Consider the following 7,105-nt stretch of genomic DNA (forward strand, 5'->3'; position numbering starts at 1 on the left):
TTTAATAATTCTTGAACCATTTGAATTTGAATAAATTGAATAGAATTGTAGGCAAAAAAATTAAAGTGATGACTATTTTATTTAAAACTATAAAAACAAAAATAAATTAAGATACGTTCTCAGACATTTATTTATATGTAAAAATACAGAAAACGAAAGCAAAATGTGTATTTCCTTTATGTTGCTACCGTATAAAGCAAAATAACAATTTTGTTAATTGAAAGGTATGCTGTATAATATATACACAAATTTACAATAATTTACTGACAAATTAAAAAAGCTACCTTAATAACACATTTTTTTCATATCACATCCACTTTATTTATATATGTATATGTGCACATTTTCTTATTTTCATTTCTTAATTTATTCGATTCATAAGATTTACACGAAAAACTACACGCGAGATGAAAGTAAATATGAAAATAAATTGACCGTTGGCACATATAAATGCTTCAAAATTTTGAATGAGTAGGTAAACGAATTTTATTGCACTTTTAATACGATAATATCTAAATAAAATGTACTTTTAAAAAATTACTCTCAATTATTCTGTTTCCACAAAACGTTGTTCATGTTTGTTAAATTTTACATCCTCGTAAACATAAAAATATGTATTCACCTAATAATATTTTATGTACCTAGGTTTACAATGAAAAGCTGCCTCACTGCAACAGATATACTGAAGCAATTAAAAGTTTGGTCCTCTTTTAAAACAAATATTTTTCTCTCCAATTTTTTCCTTCTTTGGTAGCCATCATCAAGTGTCGAATCGCTATATTAATGTATAACATTGTAAAAAACTATAAGCTACCATTCATTTCGTCGGAATGTTTCCCCACAACACGCTTGCCAGATGCCCTGTACAATAAAAAAGATTCAATTAAAAATTTTAAGGAAGATAACATCAATTAATATACATATACAATGGTACTACTTATGTTATGTTACTATGTTGTGTTAAATGTTTGTATTATGAGTGCGTGATTTCCGTTAATGTTATGCAAATAACTAAATTAATGACGAAGTGAACACTTTTTTAAAAAGGTACCGTTAAGGCTAGTTCACACTTGTACCGTTTTACGTCCATATTCTATTGCGTTACGTAATTATTAATCTTGAAAGGAAACAACAGCAGTATTTAATCGATCACTAATTTAGAGCATATACTGCAGAATAATTAGTCAAAGTATGATTGACGAAGAGAAGGAGATAATAACTAGTGAACTGATCTGGCCCTTAGCCTTAGATAGTACCTTAAACAAATCGTGACATCTGTCAACGTTTTGTTTTTTTTTTTTGATACACTTAGTATATGTTATTAAATTCTTTAGACGGGGCTAAAAATGTACGTACAGTATCATTAAAATGCATGCTGTTAGACAACAGAAAATAAAATACACAATGAATACCAAAACCTAAGGCATTACATTAAAAGAGTAAATTACAAAAACTGGAAAAAAGTCAAAAATGTCTTTTAATTTTCTAGTGAATTTAGAAACAAAAAATAAAATTTACTTTTTTAATTTTCCTTCATTCTCTTACTAATCATATTCCTACGACAAGTGCTACAAAAATTTACAATTTACTTAAAACTACTTTACAACAAATTTATTTGAATTATTGTTAATAAAGCAATCTATAGAATCAGATACAGATATATACAGGATGATTTAATCATGTAAAAGATAAAATACACGCCACAGTTAAAAAAACCGGGTTACTGTAAAGAAAATAAAGTAGGCAACACTACAGCAACTTTGAAAAAATCAGGTGCATTCAGTAAAACTGAAATTACCCTGGGTGGGTGGGTGTTTTAAAAAATTTAAAGGCAAAACAAAGAGGGTCAATCGAACAATTCAAGCTGACATTTTGTTGTAAACACGAATCGCCCTGTATATATAATACCTATGCTCAGTTTATTGCAAAATAATATTGAAATTGTTAAAGTAAAAATTGTGAATAATAAATTGTATTTGTGTGTGTACGTGTGAGTGAATAAGTGAGCATATTTAGTTAGAGGGCGTTTATTAATTACGTGAGTCGAAATTCCGGCCCCCCTTAACGTGAAATTTATCCTATCGATTTCTGCCCCCAATTTCGAGCTCACGTGATCAATCGATGCCCCTTTTATATTGCGATAAGAAAAGAGAAGAAAGACGTGCCTTTAAAAAATGTGTAGAGAGTCTTAAATGGAATTTGTTGAAGTTGTGTTCTCTAATGTAGGCAAATAAATGTACGTATCCCTTTTTGATGAACTCCTAGTTGCACTATTCAGACAGCAACACCTAAAGCTTGCAGAAAGAATAAAAAAATTACCCGCATACTGTACTACTCTTAAAGACTAATTGTAAGACAATAATAAGAAAAATATAAACATTAGGTATAACAAGGGTATGCAGTCGTCATGCGAAAAATTAAAAAAAATTCTGTACAAATTTTCAAGAGTAACGAATATGTAGTCGAGTCAAATTAGGAAGGCGAAGTCCAAAATAAAAATAATATTTGAATCGAAAGGGTGCTGTGTTAGTATCTAGTTCTAGGCATTTTGTGAAATAGATTGGGCCGTTTTCATTATTAGCATCAGATTGTTACGTTTCAAGGGGGTGCTGTTTACTAACAGGGTTGTTGTAAGCGATGATCTAACTGAATCATAGAAAGTACGTAGTAGTTGAATGCAGTAATTTATTAGCGACTTCGCCTTTCTAATAATTTGATCTAATTCTTTATATTTCTTTTGCAGTTGTTCAATAAATAAAATAATAATGATATTTATAAAATGAAAATTTATTACCAAAGGATAATGAAACCTTGGTAAATAACAAAATTACGCAAATTTTTCTAATTCAAATTTCAAGCAATGTGTTAACTCAAAATATGGTACCAACTGCAACGGAAATATCAAATCAGATATTTAATGAAATCAATAATGTAAAACAAATTAAATTTTTTGATGGTAACCAATTAATTATAATGTAAATAAANAATAAAATACGAAACTATTAGCCTTAAAAAAAAATTAATTGAATTGAGTTATCTAACATCTTTTTTTATCTTTTACAAATTTTGATTTAATTTTTTTATAATTTGATTCATTTTACGTACCTAGACCAAATAAACTGTGCGCTGTAGAGAAAAAACAAAGAATTCTGAGTGATAATTTTTAAATCATGTTAAATATTTAAAACCCAATATTTTCACATTTTTTTAAAAATGCTACAATATAAACCGAGCTTTGGTAAGTACTTATTTTTTTTTTATTTTTACCCTTAATACATACATTAAGAAATTAATTCAAGAACCAGAGATAAGTCAAGGGTAAATTAAATACAAGGTAATCAAAATACTTCTAATAGTAAATTATATAATCTATCGTGCTCTACCAGTAATTAAAATAACTACTTCTACTGACACATGCCTTCGACATGCAAAAGCAAGCGACAGAAAAAAAGCAATCCCTCTGAAAAAAAATTAAATACTAACCTGTTTCCACCAAATAGTCGTTAATCTTTGCCAAGAGCAGCGCCAACACAGAAAGCACAGTAATACAAGAAAGTGTTATGTTCAAAGACGAAGTTTTCTGAAACTAAGGTACAAAATAAAACCTAAACTAATAACTAATTTAGTGCACCTTTCAAACTAAAACCTATCATTTACTTTTATTTTTATTCTATTCGCGTTCTTAAAGATGATTATAATTAAATAGGCTATGCAATCTAATATTCTGTAAAACATTGCGGTGATGATAAACATTTCGAATGTTCAAGAATGGACGGGAGTCATTTGTTAAAAAACAAAAGAATACAACAAATACAAAACATACAGCAATTTGACGTAATAATGATTATAAGCTTTTGGCAAATGTTCAGTAACTTTTTTAGTCCCTCCATTTAAAAAACAAAATGTGTTCAGTAGTGCTACTGTTGTGCTCTTTCGCAAAAATCATTATGAACAAAAGAAAGTAGAAAGCACTAAAATATTTTTTTTTAAAGAATAAGACATTGTTGGAGGGTTAGGCCAGGTTCGGTTGCAGTAAGTTAGGTTATGTTATGAACTAGCTAACTTATTTTAGAATAAATTATATTAGTGCGCCGATTTCTTTTGTTAATAATAAATCTTGTGAAGGAGCACAATTCACCATAACTTTTTTTATTTATTTTTGAAAAATTTAAAAAACGCCAATGTTTTACAGACGAATAATCGAAGAATTGGACGAAAAATGTTGTTAGAAAATTAAACAACTGGAAATGGGATCACAATTTATTGTATTTTTAATACGTAATTGGAAAATAATTAACACATTTCAACGTAAACTGAATAATTGCCTATTATTATTATACTGTTTTCTTTTTTATTATTACAGGCTTCCTTAAAATTAACTTTCATAAAATTATTTCACAGCCCCTACACTATATTCTCTTTTACTTTTAAACGAATTAAACCCCGCTGGAATGACTTAATACAATATTTCTTAGTTGATTCGAACGCATTCATAAGAAACATTTGAAAAGGTCCGATATAACACACCAAAAAAAAGGTCTTCAACATATGTACACAAAAATTTACATATACAATTATTATTATTATCAACATCACAAGAAGTTTTCGTAAAAACAATGGATAAACTCGAAGTATAAGTCGTCTGGATACATTAAAAAAAAATGTAATCAAGTGTAAAAAAAAAATAAATATTGTACAAAAATACTTCGGCAATCGTGAGTAATAAATACGATAGGTAAATACACAGTATAGTAGATACAACCTTGTAATTACGAGCGAAAAAAAAGTCAATCGAATCGTCTAATTACCCCCACCACCACAACCAACTACTAATAATATTCTTTGTTCTCTTGTTTTTTTTTTTTTGTAAATATACAGGAACTTATTTTGTACAGGTGTTTTAACAGAAAGCTGCAAAAGACACACACAAAGCAAAATACGTCATTTAACCATAACTAAAAAAAAAATCACAAATAAGCTTACGCACAATATATAGAGATAAGTATTCTACAAAAATTTGCACAAGCTAAAAGGTAGTAGGGTATGTTTGTTAGTTGCTAATGGCCCAAGAAACAAAAAACTTATACAATTTTTTCGTAGGTAGGTACTTCTTTCATGTTTTTTTTTTTTATTTAACAAGTGCGAAACGTTTTTCTTTTTTTCTTGTTTTACATTTATTTTTGTTTGTTTTTTACATATGTCGATGCAAATAATATTCTGTAGCATGTACTAATACTGAGAAAAGCAGTTTTAAAAGTACATTTTGATAAATAAAATTAAAAATCTTTCCGTTGTCGAACAAAAATTCAAAATCGGTTATTTCACGTACCTACTTCTTATAGAGAAATATGAAAATGTAGGTACATAATCATTATGTAGTTCAAAAAGTGTACTATATACTTAAGGGTAGCAAATATTTTTTAATGTACATTGGATATACAGAGTGTTTTAAGTAAATAATACGATTTTTTTCTACGAGAATTCTATGTATATGTCGAATATTGATTAAAAAAATCATTATTAATTTTTAACTGCTAATTACCCAAAAATAATCATACACCAGATAACAAATATTTTGAAAATATGTGACCTTCCTGTAATTCAAATTTTTGAAACTCAAATTGTAGGTAATAAAAACTGAAGTAGTTCAAACAAAAAAGCTAAGAATAATTTTTCAAATTTTAATAAAATCCCTTGAATTGATGCATTTCGATTGAAATTTAGTTATTTAATACTTTTTATTTATAAATATGAACACCTGGGGTTATGGAGGTCACGGGTGTTAATTATTCGTTTAATTAATGCATTATAACAACATTATTAAATACGTGCTCCATTTGGAAGATACCATCATAATTATGTAATTATTTTTTCNTATATAATAATTTCAATAAATATATAAAACATTGGCCTCTTTTTATATTGTAGCATTTTCCTTTATACATACTTAATAAATTATGTATAACAGTTTTCTACTTTAAACGAGCATTACACTGATAAAGGCATTTTTTTAATTGTATTTAATTTATTTTAATAAATGAGTTACTAATATATTTCAATTTCTTTTTGTTAACAAGTCGAATTGATTTTTTTTAAAAAATGAAAGATAAGACCATATTATATTACATACGCAGAGTGCTATGAAAAAGTACATCATTCAATTGTTTTGATTATCAAACAATAAAAAATTATGTTTGTTGTAGTAACCAATCAACGTCGCGCTTATTTGTTATAAATACAATCAAAAAGGCAAATCGATGTTAACAATTGAAGCACTACCTGCGCCGACATTGGCTTGTTACAATGGTCTTGAAATGATATATTAGACCATCAATTGAAAACTTTGTAAAAAATTTACAGTTATACTTCTTCAAACCAGTTCTGTGTAGATGCTACATAATGATTTCAAACTAATTGTAAAAAAATGAGCATCATCATCATCAATTCGAATACTTAAAAAATAATTGATTTCGTTCATTGATGTTGTTCAAATATGATTTTCACTTGTTTATTTTCGTATGTTTCTTTATAAAAGTAAAAAAATGCCATTCCTGTATTGGCACATCGTGAACTCTTTTATGATCCATTTACAACGAAATGCTAATGTTAATGAGAAATTATTGTTTTTGTTAAATTGAACTCTTTTTTATGTTCAATTATATGATTCATAATGGAAGACTATGTTCCTTAAAACTTTTAGACAATAATATAATGTGACTATTTTTGAGGTAATCATTTTTGATTATTACTTTTCCAATAAAACGAAAAATTTAATTACTTCAGGTTGTGCATACTTCTAATATCACGTATTATACCTGAATAATATAAATATTTTTATATTATTTTTATTATCAGATAAATCATCAATAACGTACCGTAATATTTCTGCCGTGGTATGTTAAGTATGTCGTACAAGTCGTTTTTAATATATCAATTTATTTTTAATTTTGTTCAATTTTAATTGTAAATTAAACTGTCGGCCTGTATTGAGTGTCATTTGATCGCGAATACGTAATAATTATTTTAAATAAATAGCTTTTCAACTGTTAATTACTTATTATTATATATAAAATTACTTCTGTAAAGTCTTAAAATTTGATGTAAA

Source organism: Agrilus planipennis, unplaced genomic scaffold, assembly GCF_000699045.2.
Source record: "Agrilus planipennis isolate EAB-ADULT unplaced genomic scaffold, Apla_2.0 scaffold102, whole genome shotgun sequence".
In the NCBI taxonomy this organism is placed as follows: domain Eukaryota; kingdom Metazoa; phylum Arthropoda; class Insecta; order Coleoptera; family Buprestidae; genus Agrilus; species Agrilus planipennis.